Source organism: Zootermopsis nevadensis, unplaced genomic scaffold, assembly GCF_977971745.1.
Source record: "Zootermopsis nevadensis isolate Lab colony 2312 unplaced genomic scaffold, Znev_1.0 Znev_ptg000061l, whole genome shotgun sequence".
NCBI lineage: Eukaryota > Metazoa > Arthropoda > Insecta > Blattodea > Termopsidae > Zootermopsis > Zootermopsis nevadensis.
The window spans coordinates 14137208-14159417 of record NW_028259192.1 but is presented as its reverse complement, the minus strand read 5'-3'; the positions used below and the strand labels follow the sequence as shown (position 1 = coordinate 14159417).

The window sequence follows — 22210 nt, the reverse complement described above, 5'->3', positions numbered from 1 at the left end:
GTGTTCTATTGCTACTTCCAGCCGCTGTGCGGCCACCGCACCGCATCGAAAATGAAGCATTTTGTGGTAGAAGAACCGCAGCGGTAAAACTACCGCACGTGCGCTCGCTTCCTACTGAAACAGTGCGTTCCATCAATGCGGCAGAAAAACCGTTCATGCGCGCAGGGTCTAAGAGTTGTATTTTAAGTGAAGTTTCAAAATCTTAATTTGCCTCTGAAAGCGGACTTTTTCGTCGAGTGGAGTCCTCACTATGTTCAGAGTAAAAGTCTGCGCTGTATCAATCATTTAACAGGTACGGTTGTTAGTTATTTATATGTAACTTGGGAACTCTTTGACGATGTTACTTGATATTTGAACTGAAGCCTAGCATCTGCACTGTATATCCCTTAACAACGGCTCCTAGTAGAAACGCGAACTGTCTGCACGGTCTAGATTAATTCCGTGTCTGTTATGCTTGAATTTGTGCTAAATGTAATATTACATTTACATAAGTAATCTCGAAGTAATTTCGTGAATATAACATGCAAATTCCTATCATCTTCATATTTAATAGCTCAGGCAGTCTGTTGGATTCATCTGTTTTAACCAAACAAGGCTTCAGAATTTTAGGTTCACAGTCCGTCTGCAGAAGGATTTCTGAATTCAGTTTCAGTGTTTATTAAGAATCCACTACATGTTTCTACCTTAATTGATCATCTTCAGTTGGTTTTCTTTAAGTGGTCGAAACTAATAGATATGACTGCTAATTTGCATTCACATTTTCTGCCGTTGACTTCACAATGGACTGTGTCTTAAGCAGCTTACTTATCTTTGTAACGTGGACTATTATTACAAATTAACAGTCATATCTATTGTGTTTGAACACAAAGAGAATCACCTGAAGATGACCAATTAAGATCGAATTATGTAGTGGATTCTTAATAAACCTTGAAACTACAATCAAGAATAGTTGTGTAGACGGACTGTTAACCTAACGATCAACACACATCAAGATGCGTCCTTTAAAATTTTTCAAGGCTTTGGAATGCTGAGTGTTATTGGCTTCTCATGGCCCGCAAAGTCCAAACGTGTCCAAACATTTACTTTAAAGTTTCTAATTTAAGAATAAGGCTAGTGAACGTTTTGCCCAAAGAGATTCTGTTTCCTTGATCAGAATCTTTAGAATCACGTCCCAGGTTGATTAAACCAAGGTCCACGCGTAAGATAGCCGATGATGAGCCTTTCGTAGGGTCGATATTAACAAGGTTCAGGATGGGAACTGCAAATAACTCCTCCAAGCAAGATTTCTCCTCCAGCAGACTGGCGGCGGTGACGCCAGTTGCCCGTTTTACGGCAACCCTTGGGCGAGATCCGTGTCCCTCGGGGCATGTAGTGGTTTGATACTGGTCCGGTAGGACGAACTGAACAACGAGGGACTTAGCGGATCAGAGCAGTAGTGGGGAAAAAGAAAGGAGTACTTATGCACGTCGGCTGTGACGTAGAACGTGATTATCCTTCATCGTACGTATGAATCAACTTTAGAACAGACAACCCAGTTTCTTTGAGTCGGATGTCTTAGTCCGGATAGTGACTGCGCTGCGGGCTGGACGACCGAAATTCGATTTCTGGTAGGGCAAGAATTGATTTTCGCTAAAACTTACAGACTCTGGGCCCACCTAGCCTCTTATCTAATGTCTTCGAAGTTACTTACACGATAGTAAAGCGGCCGTGGCTTGAAGCTGATTACTCATCTCCTTCTAATTCCAAGGTTAAGAATACGAGGACTTGTAGTTTTATCTTAATTTACCCATATATCTCCATGGTGTGATGCTTAGTTAAGCACCAGGGAAAACTTCGCCTTATTGGAGAATTTTACGAAAAACTGTTCAGCCATTTTAATCTTCAATTACATCTGTTAGTTTTAACAGCCACCGTAAATAAGAGCACGCGTATTTTTGTGTGCTTATCACAAATACTTGCGAGTACAGTTTCAAAATTGATGCTTTTTGCTCAGTGAGATAAACATTAAAAATAAATTCATGAGAACATTCATTACTGTAATAATTAAAACTGATAATTATAATCAAATATGACTCATGCACAGTTTATTAAACTTTCGTCCTTCATTTGTATACAACTTATTTACTCACGCCACTGATCAAAGCGGTAGTTTGCTGCACCCGGCGAGGTGTGTAACATTAGATCCTTAACGAAATCTTCCATTTAACTGCGTGTATAGCCTACATTATTTTCTACGCTTATCTTTAACACACTTCATAAACGTGCAGACCCCCAGTAACATACTACCGTAAATTTAACTTAACGCATGAAAGTTAGTGCACTGCATAAAACAAACATTGATTTATTCTTACTTGTCTTTAAATTTAGATAATAAAATCCAAAGCTCTTAGCGTCAGATATATCTTCTTTATTTTCCGCCATCGTTCTACTTTCTGATAAGTCATGTAAATAATAAATACATAGCCTATAAAAACCGCAACAGCTGTCCAAAAAGATAGCATTATGCATTATACACCTTGTGTCATGAGCTCTGAATCTTTTTCACATCAAGGGACAAATTCACACTTGCTTATGGACTCGCATGCCGCAAGGTCTTAAATAAGGAAAGTTCATTGAAACCTTATGATAATGTAAGAATTATACTAACTTACTATCGCAGATACGTTGACATAGTAATTTATAATCTTATTCAACAAAATCGGTCATCAGACATATGACACTCTCTTGCTCTTGCTTGAAAAATCTTTAAATGTCAGGTTTAACTTCCGTTGTTGCGATTTGCATGCATCCTGCTAAATGTTCATTAGCAGGTTCTTGATCTGACGTTCTTCATTGAGCTGAACTGTTGCTCACAGTAATTGTAATTTCGAAATACTGACGACATTAACAAAACGTGTTTTCTGGTACCAGGGTGAGTGACTTATTAGATACACCAAGAAAATGTGCGCAGGCAGCACAGAACAGGTTAGTACTGTTTGCTGCCCGCGGGTTTGAGAAATTCTGCTTGTTATGATCTTCCAAAATACGTATCAGGCATGGGAAACGGAGGAAAACCGGATTACAGATTGATTTTATATTATATAATATTTACCGGATTCCGTTAAATAATTCTGGCAGGCCTACTGCGGTCTTCAGTAGGTCTACTGCGGTCTTCAGTAGGTCTACTGCGGTCTTCAGTAGGTCTACGTGATTGATGAAAGGACTCTGATGTTGATACGTAAAGACAAGCTTACAGTGTTAATGTGTCATGCTTCATTCTTCCATAACAATGGGCATGAACCTCTTTAGTCTTCCTGACATGCCATGAAATATTCATGTGCGGTGATGGACCGAATCATAACGACGCACTGCGTTGCTAATTAATTGCAGTGTGACGGGGCAGAGTGAAAGTGTCAGTGTATCACGGTCTTCCATTACGAGGGGGATTATCAGAATTTCGTATCTGTATACTGAAACGCCTGTCATGTCTGTACTTGTTGCTTGTCGGATTCGGGAATCGGAGTACTTCGTCCTTGGATTCAGTCATTAATGATCAAAATGGCAGAATTTTGGCATAACATGTCACTGGCGGGCACCCATCTCCGCACTTCGCAAGCCCCCAGCTATCAACTATAACAACATTTTCTTTGAAGATTCCTGTCTTCTGGGTTGTTGCGCTGTGTAGTCTAGTCGATGTTAACCAACGTTTCAGAGGTCACACTGCCTCCGTCATCAGGGCGATGAGTATGAAGATTTCTGTCTTCTGGGTTGTTGCGCTATGTAGTCTGGTAGATGTTAACCAACGTTTCAGAGGTCATACTGCCTCCGTCATCAGGGCGATGAGTATGAAGATTTCTGTCTTCTGGGTTGTTGCGCTGTGTAGTCTGGTAGATGTTAACCAACGTTTCAGAGGTCATACTGTCTCCGTCATCAGGGCGATGAAGATTTCTGTCTTCTGGGTTGTTGCGCTGTGTAGTCTGGTAGATGTTAACCAACGTTTCAGAGGTCACACTGCCTCCGTCATCAGGGCGATGAGTATGAAGATTTCTGTCTTCTGGGTTGTTGCGCTATGTAGTCTGGTAGATGTTAACCAACGTTTCAGAGGTCATACTGCCTCCGTCATCAGGGCGATGAGTATGAAGATTTCTGTCTTCTGGGTTGTTGCGCTATGTAGTCTGGTAGATGTTAACCAACGTTTCAGAGGTCATACTGCCTCCGTCATCAGGGCGATGAGTATGAAGATTTCTGTCTTCTGGGTTGTTGCGCTATGTAGTCTGGTAGATGTTTACCAACGTTTCAGAGGTCATACTGCCTCCGTCATCAGGGCGATGAGTATGAAGATTTCTGTCTTCTGGGTTGTTGCGCTATGTAGTCTGGTAGATGTTAACCAACGTTTCAGAGGTCATACTGCCTCCGTCATCAGGGCGATGAGTATGAAGATTTCTGTCTTCTGGGTTGTTGCGCTATGTAGTCTGGTAGATGTTAACCAACGTTTCAGAGGTCATACTGCCTCCGTCATCAGGGCGATGAGTATGAAGATTTCTGTCTTCTGGGTTGTTGCGCTATGTAGTCTGGTAGATGTTTACCAACGTTTCAGAGGTCATACTGCCTCCGTCATCAGGGCGATGAGTATGAAGATTTCTGTCTTCTGGGTTGTTGCGCTGTGTAGTCTGGTAGATGTTAACCAACGTTTCAGAGGTCATACTGTCTCCGTCATCAGGGCGATGAAGATTTCTGTCTTCTGGGTTGTTGCGCTGTGTAGTCTGGTAGATGTTAACCAACGTTTCAGAGGTCATACTGCCTCCGTCATCAGGGCGATGAGTATGAAGATTTCTGTCTTCTGGGTTGTTGCGCTATGTAGTCTGGTAGATGTTAACCAACGTTTCAGAGGTCATACTGCCTCCGTCATCAGGGCGATGAGTATGAAGATTTCTGTCTTCTGGGTTGTTGCGCTGTGTAGTCTGGTAGATGTTAACCAACGTTTCAGAGGTCATACTGTCTCCGTCATCAGGGCGATAAAGATTTCTGTCTTCTGGGTTGTTGCGCTGTGTAGTCTGGTAGATGTTAACCAACGTTTCAGAGGTCATACTGCCTCCGTCATCAGGGCGATGAGTATGAAGATTTCTGTCTTCTGGGTTGTTGCGCTATGTAGTCTGGTAGATGTTAACCAACGTTTCAGAGGTCATACTGCCTCCGTCATCAGGGCGATGAGTATGAAGATTTCTGTCTTCTGGGTTGTTGCGCTATGTAGTCTGGTAGATGTTAACCAACGTTTCAGAGGTCATACTGCCTCCGTCATCAGGGCGATGAGTATGAAGATTTCTGTCTTCTGGGTTGTTGCGCTATGTAGTCTGGTAGATGTTAACCAACGTTTCAGAGGTCATACTGCCTCCGTCATCAGGGCGATGAGTATGAAGATTTCTGTCTTCTGGGTTGTTGCGCTGTGTAGTCTGGTAGATGTTAACCAACGTTTCAGAGGTCACACTGTCTCCGTCATCAGGGCGATGAAGATTTCTGTCTTCTGGGTTGTTGCGCTGTGTAGTCTGGTCGATGTCCACCAACGTTTCAGAGGTCATACTGCCTCCGTCATCAGGGCGATGAGTATGAAGATTTCTGTCTTCTGGGTTGTTGCGCTGTGTAGTCTGGTCGATGTTAAGCAACGTTTCTGAGGTCATACTGCCTCCGTCATCAGGGCGGTTCATCGCAATACCCCAGAAGACAGAAATCTTCATACTCATCGCTGTGGAAACCTCAACTCAACATTATCTCTGTTTGCTACAGAATACTAATTCTTTGAAGAGTAAGCTAGCGTTTAGAAAACAGCGGCTTCGTAGCTGAGGGCGAGATACTTTTGGTTAATTATTGTAAATTAATGTGTTAAATTAAAAACACGCGTAAATATCTATGAATAGTACCAGTAGTATTACCATCTATATTTAATTAATCGGAACCTTAAAATAATCTACGCCAATGTAAATAGTCTGGCGGATTGCTTCTGAATACAGAGTGCATGCCCCTATTTAAACTTACGAGAGTCCAGCAACTAATTCGATGATTAAGTAATGTTTATTACTGATTCCTCGTTCATAAAATTGTGTATTTATTCATCACACTGCCCCTGTTTCTTTATCACAATGCCTCTGTTACTTCACCCATGGTCTACGACTGAATAATTCATCTTAAGTTCTATGCGCATGTCAATATACGTATAAGCGACATACACCCTGAATAGAAGAACAGCACAACCAAATAATCAGCTTCTTAACCCCATGGAGCAGAGTCCCTTATGAGAAACTAATAGGCACTCATCTATAAGATAAAATTGCTACTGTGTATGCAGTCCGCCACTGAACCATATCCTGAGTCAGTTGAGTGCGGTCAAGTTAACATCTTCACACTCTGTTTATTTCAGATTTTCTTTAATATTGTCATCCGCTTTACAAATAGCTTTGTCGCGAGTTTTATTTCTGTATTCTTATAGATTTTCTAAAATTTTCTGTAAATTTGTTATCTCTGCCCTGCTACATTTTCTGTCGCTCTCATTCTCATGGATTTAATTACCACAATAATATTTGGTGCCATGGATGTTGTTATGTGTTGTGCTGTCCTGTGTACAGGTAGAGGCCTTGCGACGGGCCGATCCCTCGTCCAAGGAGTCCTACCGAATGTCCATAGATCAAGCCAACTGAAAAAGGTTGGGGACCCGTAAAGGGTACCGGAAAATGCAAAAAGATTGTTAAACCGGAAAAAGAAGAATAATATTTCGTAAGAAATAAAACGAATAGTAGAAGCACTCAGTACAAATTGCCTAAATTCCACTGATTTTAATGTATCGTTATGCATTTACTACATGTAAGTCAATTGAAACTTTAAGAGATTGCAAGAACGTATTTTCTAATTAATGGCGACAAATATAGTCAAATTATTACATTTTTCTAACTCATTATGTTATAATAATATCTGTATATTTACAGGGGCGGCGAATAGGCAGGAAGTGTCGTCAGGACATGATAAAGGTAATACAACAATATGATCATTTACTATTATAGTAATGCCTTATAATATAATCTGTGAACCCTTTGAACCACTAAAGGGCCATAACCTATCTGCGTGTATTCTGAAATGTAATCTCGTCCGCTGAAGTGTTAAGTTTCTGTTGGTATGAAATTAAAATACATCATATGCGAGTCTTACAATTGTCTTCATTTTAAAAGTAAAATGCTGCAAAGGGGTTCGTTGTTACTTGCAACATCTTCTGTAGGCCAGACACTCGCTTTTAACTTCAGTCGAAGTTAAAGTTGCTAACTTTATTAAGAAAAGAAGTTTCAGAACAGTGCCATTTGTGTTTTAACAATTCAGTCTGTATATATTTATTGTTTTTTCACTTGAATTAGTTATGCTTTCATAAGAAATGCCTTTCGCGGAAGGCACGAACAAAGAAATAATTAATATTGAGAAAATGGTACTTAATTTATTTCTTTCCGTGTCCTGAAATTAGTTGAGACATCTAAAAAATTTGTAAAGAAGAGGTTCTCTGAATTGTGCGAAGGAGGAAGTTAATATTTAAATTTTTGTATAATTCTTTTAATGTAAATCAAATTTATCGCTAAGGAAAAGGGCCTTAACCACATGCACAAGCTTTGCGTTCTCTACGTACAATAACTACTGCTTGTAATAACTCAACTTAGAATTAAATTTTAAATCTATAATTCTCTGAAATTCAGCAAGGATTTATAAATTATGAAATGGAGACTTCATATTATTATATACAAATTTATGAAAGCTAAGATTAATGTTTATGCACAATGAATATGGCGGGCATGGTCAGGGCCAGAAATGGATGTATTAATACTGTGTAAAACAAAGATATGAATATCTCAGGAACCGGGCAGAATGACACAAATAAAGACCAAGGTAACCACATGTAACAGAGAAGTTAGGAAACAATATAGTGACCTGCCTGGATGACCGTGTTTCGGTTTCCTACAGCTTTATTTCTTCACTAAAAGTTTAGACCACCCCTGGGGCTCACCCAGCCTCTTATCCAGTGGGAACCGGAGTGCTTTTTCCGGGGTAAAAGCGGTCTGGCCGCGAATGTAGTCATTCACCCCGTCTAGTACCGAGGTTAAAAATGCGTGGATCTATACACTGCACATCCCTTTACGTCTGCATGACGTGGAGCTTATTTAATTACCAAGGACAACTTTAGATTTTACCTTAGGAAAGAAGTAGAGAAATTAATTGTTCTACAGTTGTCAGATTCCTAACATAAACGCCGGGCTCTTTTAATCCGAGTATTAAGCATAAAATGACTTACTAGTAGTTCGCTCAGCGTCGGTTCTAATGCGGTGCCTGTAATTAATCAAGTTGCGTCACCGTGAACGACGACGCAGCTGATCTGTCCCTTTACCCAGACTGTTAAGTACTTGGTTACACGAATAAAATATTATTATTTACAGACAGCCAGCCCCTTTAGGAAGTTTTGTCAAATCTGTGTCGAATATCTGAGCGATGACAAATTCTTATGCAATAAAACATTTATTCATCGTTCCAGATTTCTTCCTATTCTCCGTTTCGGGCTGCATTCTAGGTTGTAGCGCCGTGTGGTATGGTAGAAGTTTAATGAAGTTTCAGAGGTCCTTGCTGTTTCCATCATCAAGGCGATGAGTCGCAATTACCGTCCTGATGATGGAGACAACAAGAACCTCTGAAACGTTGGTAAATTTCTACCAGACTAAACGGCGCTACATCCCAGAAGACAGCCAACGTCATTCGTGAGGAATTTGAAGGTATTTATACGCCTGGAAGTCACAGCAGTAGGAACTCATATCTCCTTTTAATTAAAGTATCCCATTGTCGGTAACTTATATCTAGATTTAATAAACAGGCCAATTCTTATGACACACTTGAAATGAGTTTGAAAGTTGAACTGAACTTCCTGCCTTGGCAGTGGAATGCAATTAACAGTCGAAGCATAACAAGGAAGAAACATGAATTGTAGTGTGCATTCATATTTATTAAGTTTTTAACGCTTCCGTTGCGCACTTTTAGCTTGAGAGAATTAATAATACATATTTAAGAAATTCTGTAAGTGAACACTGACGGATTTTAATCTATTGGCATTCATCCCACTAATACTAGACCAACTTCGGAAGTTCTTTGCCGAATTCATATTAGCCCATCACTGGACCCTTTCCTAAGCCACATAAATATAATCCACACATTCACATTGTTTCATTAAAACGTTTTAATATTATTATTCCTGCTACTCTTTAGCAGTGTCTTTTAGGCTTCTACCTGAATCGTTTTTCTTGTTTACTCGTGCATGCTACGTGCACCACTCATCTTACCTTCCTTGAATTAATTACATATTACGCAAAAAATACGTGCACAGTTTCTGGGGGAAAATCTTGTATAAAAACTGTTGTCTAGGAAGAACGAATCACATTAAAATGGTTCTGAAGGAAATCGGTTGTGAGAGTAAGTGGTGTAGGATCTTGTCCAGTTGCGGGCCGAGAAGACTGCTCCCCTACCTTCGCAAAGAGTGGAGAGGTTTTAAAGAGGACAGATTTATAGATCATTCACGACAGATCGATAGAGCATCGTGTGTCGAGTGTCGAGTGTCGAATCTTTCGTCGAACAAAGTCGATTATACAAACTCAGCGTAATTTTAGACGAAGATTCAATTTACGTAGAGTTCCTGCTCGCAATTTTTTACTGACACACATCTCATGACTACGTTAGACGGGAATTGTGCAAGAATTAAAACGCCCTAGTCAACAGCCTTCAATTCATACGTATGAAAACACTGAACAGGCAGGCTGGAAAATAAATTATTCGGAGTCTCAATGATCAATTCATAAGCACGTTTCAGCGCTAGTCATGTTAGTCCGAGCTCTTAGAAGGATTTAGACGTTTGTGCACAATATGATATTTGTGATGTTCAGGAGCATGGTGAGGCGGACGAACAAACACGAATGTCGCTTTGCGGTTCAGACTTGTCATCAGGATAATATATTTCTGCTAGTGAGTGATGAGGCACATTATCATCTCTCTGACTTTGTAAATAAACACAGCTTTCAACACCCGTCAAAAGGGAATTCATATGAAACCATCAGCGTCCCTTCATTCTCAGAAGTTTACACACGGCTTGATGCACCAGTTCAGTTGCAGACAATCGGACTTGACATTTTGACAGATTGGCATGCTAGGAATTTATCTGCGAGAGCAGCCCGATAAACGTGCATTTGCTGGACACCTTTCTTCAAATCTTACAACGTAGTTCCAGCAAGATGGCGCTACATCTCTAATGAACATGAAAAATTTGGTTCGAAATTTTTCTCGCATCTCAAGATTTGGCGATTTAACCCGGCCGCCACAGTTCGTGATTCATATGCCTCCGACTTTGTTCTGTGGGGATATTTGAAAAGTCCTGCGTTCGAGGCACGGTCTGCCACTGTTGATGAACTTAAGACCAGAACCAAGGATAAAATTTTGGCTTCACCACATAAGATGTTAGACGGGTGATTCTGCTAGGCGCCTCAGGAGTATCTAACTGAGGAACGTGGCAAAGCACGGCATGTCGTTCTTAAAATTAATGAGCAGTATGCACACTGTTCTTAGGGCGAAGTTGCAAGCCCTTTCTTCGCAATGTTAATTTGTTAATATCGAAGTATATTTTTCTACACATAAAAATATTTTAAAACGGTTTGTATATTTTTCAAGGTCTCATTTTCCAAAATTTGAGATAGAAAATGTTTATTTGTGATTTTTGTGTTAGGGGCGTATAAAAGCCATTATTTTTACAAAAAACAGTATAATTGTTGATATAAATTTCATGTTTATCTTGTACATAGTTTTTGAGAAAATTTGAACTCTGTGTATAAAAAAATGCTGAAAATGGACAAAAAACTTATAAAAAAGTATTTTTACAAATATGTTACTATGAAACTAAGTCAGAAGATACTGAAAATCCGTAACTAGATGTGCAACATATTTTATTACTATGGAATTTTTAATACTTTAGAAAAATGCACCTTAACATGACAAAATTAGCATTGCGGAGATATGCCTGCCTTTGAATTCCGAGAGGGCTGCATTGTATTGTATGGCAATGCGATCGTTTATCTTATTTTATAAATGAAACGGAATTTATTCATGAATATAAAGAATGTTTTCTCTGTGCTGCTGTGTATTTCAGATGGTAAACGTCCAGGTTTGCTACCATAAGCTAACTGTGCGTTGGTGGGAACTGTGTCTGCAGTAACACGTGTCTATGCGACTGTGTACGGTTTCTAGTAGGAATGTGATGCAGATGTTCGTATCTTTTTCCACTTTCATCATGTTTCTACGTCTGTGACAGATTTCTTCACATTTGCCTTTCCGCTGATAAGCAGTTTCTCTGCGAGCAAAGGACGTTCCCCGTGATCTATATATTTCACGAAAGATAAGACCCTCTCTTAGGCACGCTCCGGAGGACAGGGTTTATTAATCTCAGAGAGAGTGGTCGCTACTCTTAAACAGGACTGCTGTAATCGGCTAGATCTTTTACACAGAAGTGACTCTTCTGTTCGGTGAAGGAAGTTTATACAAACACTTCAGAAATAAATTTAATAATTATCTTCTAAATCCCGGTGGAAAGCCATTCGTACAGCCAAGACACTATCGCCAAGAAGCAGTCGTTCTAGGGAAGATGATAGTCGCTTATCGAATCTGTACATCTCTTCGTTTTATGGACATCGAATGTTCATTACCGTGTTCATCCTATATACTCAATATTTACTTTAATATTATTCTGTCGTCTATTCTTAGATCATTGGAGTGGCCTTCAACTTCGGGATTTGAAGCCACAATTTTGTACGTTCTTCTTGTCACTGCCCCCATTCTCTGTCCGTTGTATCCTACTTAATATGATAACACTAGTAATATTTAGTGGCTTACAAGTTACGTAATTCATTATTAGGTTTTCAATAGCCTTCTGTCACTTCATCCCTCTTAGGTCCAGACATTCTCCTCAGCATCCTGTTCTCAAACGCCTTTATTTTCTTATTTCCTTAAATTTCACACCCATATAAAATATGTACATTGTAGTTTTTGTACTTTATAATATTCACGTTTTTAGATAACAGAAAGGAATATAGGGTTTTAAACTACTTTATAGAAAGCATTTTTGAAATTTAATCTTCCTTTATTTCTTCCACAATTCAAATTTTATTTGTTAGTGTCGTTCCCAAATATTTTAACTTCACCACATTTTGCTTACTGTCCACTAGTTAGAACCGAGAAGTTATCAGTCATACATCTGTGTTGTCTCTTGTTCGAGATCCCGATTAAAATATGATAAGAGTGGAGTTATTTAATGACAAATAGTTGGAATGAGATATTTAATAATTTGATTATAATAATTTCCTGGTATTTTGACGTGGATTGTATAAGTCCGAACCCAGTTACACTAAGTCATTCTCAAATATCTATAAAATTAACCAGCGATTATTAAACTGAGACTGTCCTATCCTTCTTAGAACCGAATTTTCTGTTCTTCAAGTCAGTTTGGTTTCATATGTCACACACAGTATAGGTAGTTCTGTGCATCGCCATAGCCCATACGCTGTACATACGTTACCAGGACTGTCTTATTGTTGAAGGTGGCTGTCTTCTGGGTTGTTGTAGTCTGGTAGAAGTTTACCGACGTTGCAGAGGTCTTTGCTGTCTCCATCATCAGGGCGATCACTCATTACTCGAAACGTTGGTGTTTTCTCCATTAAACCACCTGACACGGCTGGTAGCCCGAAAATAATTCATTATTGGATGTGACATAATACATCTTTATATATATATATATATATATATATTATTTACCGCCGTGATGCCGTATACTAATCCCTTTATGCATAAAGCCGTTGCCAAGCAACAAAATAGCTGTGAATAGAGGTCACTTTTTCATCATAAAGTCCGATTATGGTGGTCTAGGAAGAACACGAGAGGCAGATAAACAGATAAAACTGAGAAGACAAAAATATTATGTACAAAGATAGTTTCATTCCAGTTTATATTTTATGTAAAAGGTCTTTCATTATGCACTTTACAGTCTGCGTTTCTGGTGTTTAATAACTTGGTCGTCAACGAATTCTCAGTAAATATATATTTTTCGGAGTTGTGTACATAAACTGACGTTTCTTATTCAACTACATCTAATGTAGTCTTTGAATAAAATTGGCAAAGTGCTCTACCCCTCTCTTAAACATTTACTTGATACAAATTCATTCTATATTCTATTACCGCTTCTAGTTCAGCTTTCTTGTTGTTGCTTATTCTCGTGACGAATGCAATAAAAGTTTCATCAACTCTCAGTTTCCTCAAGCAGGCTCTAATTATATTTTCTTACGTAATTTCATGGTTCAGTAATTTTAAGAATTTAACTGTAAAATCCCTTAAATACGTCTACTGTCAGTGTGTCAGTATAACACAAAGAGCTTTAAGCATGAAGTAGGTGACCGGAATCTGTTTATCTTTGCCACCATGTTCACGCCATGCAGCCTTTTGTTAAGGGACTGTTTGTGAATCCTCGCTTTTGTCTACTGTAGAGGTAAGAATACGTGGAGCTTTACCTCCAGTTCCCCTGTAGGACTGCACGGCTTGGTGCATTTTCACAGTGACTGTTACTCTCACGTATTCAGCAGGTGCTGAAGTTCCCACGCCTTTGATGTTTGTTCTAAACACTACGTAGATGCTGAAGTCTATTTCTCTGAATTTTATGTAATTGATTCTTGAAAGTACTTTACACAAAATGCCTGTTAGTTTTTCTCTCAATCCAAGAATTTCTGAACTTTGGGAGATGCTCCATTTATTCAGAATTCTCTTTTGGAAATTTCTGTAATACGCCCATGTCATATCACCAGAATATCATTAACACTTTGGAATTAGCGAAGTGACAGGTCCAAGGCGAGATACGGATTTAATCTATGTGCAAGTTTGCTTCGATTTTCATTTTAACAGGTACGAGGAGCTCCTTTAGCTCGACTCGATGATGATATCACGAAAACTATTCTTTCTGATAACCTAACCTAACCTAACCTAATTTCGCCCTTCTGATGCTCGACGGTGGGTGTAGTAGTTAACTCTACTTTGACCGTATCTCAGTGTGACGATGTGTTTCAGAAACAGCATGCATTTGATTAGGTTTTCTGTATAACTTCATACATGCTAAGTGTCAATTTTTGAAAATCAACATTTTCGAATCACGTTGTGTTGAGCTCTAACGGATTTTTTTAGTATTGTGCTTTCTTCACAAGAGTGAAATCAGTTACCATCACTCCCCCACTTGCTTGTTCGTAGAATCTGAATTTAAGGACAGTTAAGAATAATCAGTGCTGTTTTTTGTAGTGCGCAAACGGCCGGTTAACAAAAGTTAAACCAGTACAAAATGTTTTAATGCAAGACTGAGTAACTTTTTTATTAACTGGAATGTATATTCATAAAAGTTTTCTAAGAAATAAGCTGTTTAATTACTTCGATAATTTAGACTACGAAGATTCTGAGCGAAAGCACGTGTTGTCGCTGCTGTTAGGCACTTTTATAAACAGTTCACGTGTTGTGTAGTTATGAAACGCTTCTAGGAAGGAAGATAAATTGTGTTTTAAAACAACGTGATCAGAGGAAGGGGATAAAATATATTACGTAATAAGTAATGTTGTGCTTTATACACGTTACATATGAATAATATTTTAAGGAGATTTACATCAAGGTATAAAAGACGGACTCGAGATATGTATGTGAGAAAGTTTACTAAAATCGACTAATTTAAACACCTAGAAGAAGATGGGAAAGTGGGAGGCGGATGGAAGTGGAAAAGCCATGACTTCGGTGTTAATCAGTGCTGAGTCTCGGGAATACACGGACATTGTCCTCTGCTTTAACGGAGAAGACGATCACTGTTCTCGTAGTACCACATCCGGAGCCTAATTTTCTGGGAAAGATCCATTTAGTTTTAATCAGTTTCTTTTACCACTGTAGATACTGGATAACCGTGCGAAACACGTCAGACCTTCTTCCTTCATAATATAAATACACTTTAATTTAATTTTCCATTACTATCGTCGTATTCGACCAGATCGAAGAAATTTTATTTGTTTATCATGTCTTGTATGCCGCAGAACATTGGCATACATATTCGATATGTTTTAATTAGTCTCTTATATGTTACTTTGTACGTGAATGTACATTTGGCTCAGTTTTAGAAGGTAATCTCCCATTATTCATCACACTAGTTCATATCCAAATTTCATTTTGTATGTTTGACGATCGACAAAATAATAGCGTGTTTATTTATTATAATTTGTGTTAAAATAGCTAGAGTTATTGCGTATTTAGTTTAGAACATAGAGTTGTAAGAGTCCTGTGCTGTAGACTAACTCCAAAGTAACTGCAAGACGGAGACGGCTTAGTCTTTCCCGATTCGTCTCTGTGGCTTCTCTTACGCTAGACGTGAAAAAAACTGCGGTTCTGGCGTTGACACTCACTGATTTACATCATGCATAGGATATCTGTCTGAAATATATTAAACTCGTTGCTTAAAAATTTTCTTTACGTAGCCTATAGAGTTTTACGTGGAAAGCATTGTATTAGAATAATTTTAATTCAAATGCCCTTGTGCTGGCGCTCGGCCTATTAAACCGTGTGTTTGTACGACCATTTGTTGCGACAGTAATTCAATAGCGTTGACTATTAATGAAACACGGAAAGCATTTCAAAATGCTTGACGTGTGAGTAAAGGACACTAATGTACTTTTCCCACACCAGAATGTCAAAGCAGGAAGTTTTATGTTGGTTAAAAAGACAACAGAAATTTTCTTGCTAATTAATGTCTTTATTGTATGAGAATATTAATGCAACATAAGACGTGACTGTTCCTGTTGGAGCAATGCTATTCGAATCTTGAATACAAATTTGCTTTGATATTTTCTGTTTTAAAGGGACGGGTGATTTTTGAAGGTAAAATGAAGAGGCAGACCTTCTTTATGATACAGTCGTGTATATTAAGCGAAAAAATCAGTTTCATGCTGTACTTTTTAGCTCGAAATACCAAAATTTATTGTCCAAAATGTTTTGCATAAATTTTATGAGCTTTCATGATTATAAAATATAGCTATTATACAACTGATCCTCTTATCTCAAATAAATATGAAATAGATTATATGAGTGATGTTGTGCTGAGACCAATATTTTGAATCAAATCGCTTAAAATATATAATTAGGTACTGAAACCTATTTCTCTAGGCGTGTCAAGTACGAACAGATTTTTGTCGTGCGACAAACGTAGGTTATGATTTATTTAATTGTTACGTAAACGTACTATTTTGTGTTTTTCGCGTCTTTGCTTTAACAATCAGAACGTTCGTAGTCGTGTGTTCAGGCAGGGAGAAGTGAGTAATAATCTATTGACTTCCATTACATTGTGGAATGACCCTTGTTCGTCGTGTAAACAGGCAAACCAGTTTTGGAGCAAATGCATGGTGGTTGGTACGTATTTGCTGAGGTGAGCAACCCTTCGCTTGTTTGCCTATCACCACGACTGTTTCTGTCTCTTAATGCGAGGAGTAAACTTGAATCTCAGTATTCCTAAAGAGAAATTATCGTGTTCTGAGGCTGGAGTTACGAAATTATATTATTTCATTGTGCACGAAACGATCACTGTCCGTAGCGCTTTGGCAGGCTTTTAATGCATAAATCGATCACTGCAACAATAAGAGCTATTCATTATGTATTCATGGGTTTGTGTGGTTTTCGTTGTTAACAGATATTAAAAGCAATTAACCAAATAATCTTTGTAGTGGTTGAGTGTTGTGTTTTCTTTGCAGTACGGATTGAGTGTTTAAATAATATTTCCGAACTTGGGCTTCAAATGGTAATTGACGTGTTATGTTTATAACTTTCAGTAATTTCGGTAACAAAAATATAAGGAAGACTGTTCTCTTGGTATGTTCTGGAAAACGGCAATTGTATTAAAATTTGCCAGTCAGAATTGCATTGACAGGTAGCACGACGAAAGTTCCTGTCTCCTTGAACAGTTTCCAGCTGAAACTTTCTTGACCAATGCCATTACAGATCACACGTGGCCCGTATTGCTAATCGGCGCAGTCGTCATGAACGGTCATAGACACTCTGCTTCGTGGCCCAGTTCCTGAACTGTAATGGAATTGGCAGTATGAGCGTGGAAGCTATCACATCAGATTGAATGTGATTAGTTCTGACACCAAACCCAGACTTAATAGGCTCGGTTGAGTTTTCCCTGTCTAGAATTGTAGTTTCTTGCTGGGCTCAGAGAAGGTTATTCTGTTGCACTGTCAGTAAGAAAACCTGTCTGAATCGTATGCTGTTAGTTTTATTGATTTCAATTAAGTTCGCAGGTTTTGCCTTCCGAAGATCTGGCACGCTTATTCAAACATATTTAATGTGATTAATTTCGATGTTTTATTAGTTATTATCATCAAATTAAGTTAAATATATGTTTAGTGCGGCCACTATGTTGCCTATATTCTGCAAATGATCTGTTTTCAGAATGTGCTTATTTTCCTAAGATCTACTTACATAGAAAGTATGAAGTTTCTACATGAAGTGACGTTTTCATCCCACTCAGAATTTCGGAATATAGCCATGTTTGGTGTAATTGATTATAGGGAATTTAAAGATACAGAAGATGGAATGGTCTTTGGCGGCAAGATGTCCATACCAGGTTTCATGAAAATTAGTCACTTGTTTCAAACGTTACTAATGCAGACAGACACACTGACGTACATTACTCACATCTTTTCCTGTGAATAAGGAAAATAGGCTAAAACAAAAGCCGGATCACAGATAGTTATTACTTTTTGCTACATCATGTAAATGGAAGATACTTCAAATGAATGTAAAATTTGAGGTCCTCAGGGTGGCGAGTATAAATATGGTGGTCTTCTGGGATCTGATTATTTGGACAGTAAGCTCTGCTGAAACGCCGGTCAGCTTCTACCATACTTCGCGGCGCAGCATCCCAGAAGACAGTCATATTTATATCACAGTATTATCACTATTTAGAATAGAAAGCAACTTTTATAAATAAGAGACAGGTCCTCCATCTTTTTCAGTGTTTTCACATCATGTTCGAAGTAAATAAAAATTGACCAGTATAATTCATAAAAATCATAATGATTCTTAATATTACGAATGAGACATGAAATAGTTGTATTCTTAGGAACAAGATTTCCTTGTTTGAAATTGAAAAAGTTAAGCAGTGAGAAGCCTAAGGGCGCGTCTAAAGCTCCACCAAATCCACCTGTCTGCTCACCCCTCACCACAGCTAATTTACAGCTACTCACGTTGCTTTCAAGTTCTTGAAATTATTAAGGAAATACGATATTACGAGAGGAAATAACAAGCAAACAGAACAACATTAGCTAATTTACTTGTGACAGAAACTTCCGTATTGTGTTATTTTGGCGCTCAGTTTTAATAAAACTACTAGTTGAACAACGTCTGTAACTGGTCTGAATGATATCAGTGACTTTTGTAGGAGGTGCCGTCTCTTGACGGAATACGAACACGAAACCTGACGCGACATTAATTATATAACCAGCAAAACCAATTTGATTATGCAGAAATGTAATTTTCGTTGAACTAGTACCAGATTTTCAGCTGTAATTTACTGAGCATATGCTGTATTGTTAATCGACAGCACAGTGTAGCAAACTTATAGGCCATGTGTTCATATTTAATTATATTTAATAATAACATAGTACGATACCTGGTATCATCAATAAATAAAATATCCATTAAGTAACTGACTCCCATTGATCAGGCTGCAAAGATTTAAAAGCGCTAATACTAACATCCTCCATTGGACATGATCCTGCAACGTAGTACCATGACATCCTTTTCTCACACTCTGTATCTTTGGATGTATCTCGATGGTGCCCTCTGCTACTCATGACGGATTTGCACCAAAATTTAGCAATTCTGTTTGGTTCGTTCGCAAACAAAACGTTGTAAAATGCGCTTGTTAGCTTTGACATGTCTGTCCGTCTGTTCGCATGTTACAACTCCAGAGCAGCTGAACGGATTTTTATGAAATTTTACATTTCAAAGTTTTACTGAAATTCAAATTTTTTATAAAATTGGGCAAGCAACAATGGATGCTTTATATGAAAACTTATTGATTTTTTGCTCTCATCTTGAAAGTAACTTGCAAGATATTTCTCAGAACGGAACAAGTTTGGACAGAAATTGTGCAGACGAATAAAACACACATTTAATGGCCAGTAGTCTCTCCTTTCGGTTTTTTGGGCAGTTAAACGAAAGCTACATCTATGCTTTGACGTTTGATAATTCAAGAATTGTGCGATTGATTTTATTCTGATTTTGTATTTAGGCCCTTACTCATCCGACAGCCTGCTTTATGGTATTTATGAAAGGGATTCAAATGCCAGCATTTATAGTTCGAAACTCTAGAGATAACAGCAGTACGAACGCTTTTTACGCTCTGCGTGCGTTTCTTAGCTTATTCCCCCTTCAGTTAAAACCACATTTCCAGTTCATCTGCAATTAATGAACAACTGTAAAACTACTAAGAGACCCGTACAAATTACATAGTTCTTTACGTCATTTATTCTTACTTCTCAATCCCTTTGCCACTCTTAAGTTCCGATGATTTCCCGAGTGCTTCGTTTTGAAACACTTGGAAATTCGTATATTATTCCCTTAAAGTGTCGCATTCGCACCGTCACAAAAACTGGTAAATGACTTTCCTGCATATTTTTACTGTTTCTATAGAGTATGTATTTGTTTAGTGGCGTTTTCTGAACCCCATACATTTTACACCTAATGTTGGCATGATTTATGAATGATTAATATAAAAAGAATTTGGAAGGAAGCATTCGTGCTCTGTTTCCTTATACTGTCACAAAATTTACAAGGCGGAATTCAAGATGAAAACGACGTACCTCCGTCATGATAATTGGGATTTGAAACTAATTACATAACGAAGCGAAACGGCTGTAGTAGGCGTCACGAAACTACATGCTTCAAGTCTACGGAATGACTATCCCACCCCCTTTCCGTGTAGCTACACGTGGATAGCTTTGCTACGATGCGAATTCTGAACTGTCTTTACTCGCCTCAGCTCTCTGTGTTGCAATATAGTACGACTTTGCTGTGACCTTAAAGCATGCAACTAACAGCGTTTCTCTAACAGTGGGATTAGTGGTCCAAATTAACTGGAGCCTTTATCGTTCTGATTGGATGTTCCCAAGTGTGTTTAGTACTAGCGAAACAGGAGTAAATTTGTATAAAGTGAAGCTTTCGTGGCGACTGAAGTTGATGAAAGATTCTCAGGTTACAATCCGCGTCAGAAGATATGGCTTATTCACCGTTCAGCCACCTGACGCGTCTTGTAACCCAAGAATCTTTCATCAAGGGGTAAAATTATTTGACACGCATCGATGTGCCGCGTTTTTCTACACGTAGGCCATGAAGCTAGTAAAACTCTGTATTATCTCAATGTAAAAGTCAGAAGACGCCGGTTCTCAATACGGTTAAGGTGATACGTTTTATACGTTTTGTACATAGAGTTCAGTAGTAAAGCCTTCGATGGAACATAAACAGTGACGTATGCATACATGCAGGAAATTTGATGGCAGCCATGGGAAGAGTCTAGTACGGAATGGAAATGAGTTCTCGCTTTTCCCATCTCCAGGGGTGAAAAATGAAACACCACGAAGAACGAAGTCCAGTAGAGAATGAGCTCAGAATCTTGTATAAGGGCGTGGGTGGATTCATTTAACTCTAGCTAATAGCATTACAGAAATTCTCATCTGTGTTCTTGTGATATTTCTGCTGAGGAAGACTGGATTTCTGCCTCTCCTTCCACTACTAATTTTTCGCGCGTGGTTTACTCATCGCCCTGATCATTGATTCAGTAAGCAACTCTGAAACGTCCGTATTTTTCTACGGTATTACACGGCGCAACATTCCAGAAAACAGTAATCATCATATACAATTATATTCTGTATAACTGAAGGGAGACCCAAGCGTATGTGGGAAGATTCTAAATGTGAAGTGCGAAACTTTTTATCGTTTCGGCGGGGTGAGACTGTGTCTAGTGGAACTGGGTCTCAAACGGCCCCTTGTCCATCTCGCCGGTAATACATTAGTAAACACGGAGTAGTGGAGGAATGTTAAGTGACACGAAAACTGAAGGACTTGCGCGATTTCGGGCCTCCGCCGTTAGTAGCTGGCGACCAGACGACCGAGCTATGTCTTGGCCCAGACATGACATTGACTCACCTGCATGCCTGTGTGTATCATTCTTAACTGGAACAGACTGTCCTTTATATTGTGTTATAGTTTAATTCTGCCACGGTGGTCTAGCGGTTAGAACGCTGGCCTTGTAATTCTGGGGTCTCGGGTTCGATTCCCGGCGGTGCCCGAATTTATAACTTGTGTTGGGCAAGATCGTGGTCTAGGCAACACGGAGGTTTCCTCCGGGGGCTTCCTCGGTTTCTCCGTGGCATCCAAACAATTACTCCATTCACACACAGAAGAAGGCAATGGCAAACCACTTCTGGATCATCTGCCAAGAACGTATATGAACAGGTCCCAGTCCGAGAAAAGGATGGAAGGATCCTGTTCATATGGACCTGTGGTCAGACAGAACACTACAAATAAAAAAAAATAGTTTAATTGATGTGTGTAAGCGTTGGCTACTGGCTACTGTTTGGATTAGCCTGATAACTGCTTGAACATGCCAGTAGTTTCTTAAGGAACAAATAGCCTGTACCAGAAGCAGAGGTCAAACAGGTAACTCATCTAGTTGGACAGCCCTTATAAGCCGTATTTCACTGACTATACATGGAATCTCTTATCTCCTTCCGTCTTACGACACTGCAATGCATAATCCCGTTTCCAGGGGTGCAGTTGTTCTTCTAGTCTCAACCGCTTCCTTTACAAAAACCTAGAACTGAAATCGCATGTTTGGAAAAAAATTAGTTTATTGCTTTTGTGCTATGTTAGTAACAGTTCAAGGGAAACATACACTTTCACTGAACTTTAAATACTGTTGCATTACATTAAATTTAATACTCTACATTACTTAACTGAAGCTTATAAAGTAAATAGGATTTTTTTGTTAGTTTTCTGTGTATTATTAACTCAGATCTCGGGACTGATTAGTTTAATTCAATTTAATTAATTTATTAAAGTG

The 22210-nt window shown here is 38.8% G+C and overlaps 1 protein-coding gene across 6 annotated transcripts in view; it reads left to right on the top strand.

Moving 5' to 3' along the window:
* FMRFaR (FMRFamide Receptor) overlaps positions 1–22210 on the top strand; it is a 199689-nt gene that overhangs the window by 31551 nt on the left and 145928 nt on the right. For all 6 annotated transcript variants that reach the window (XM_022077577.2, XM_022077553.2, XM_022077559.2 and 3 more), the window contains exon 2: positions 6954–6995. The gene's annotated coding sequence lies outside the window, so the exon portion shown is untranslated. The remainder of the gene's footprint in view (positions 1–6953; positions 6996–22210) is intronic.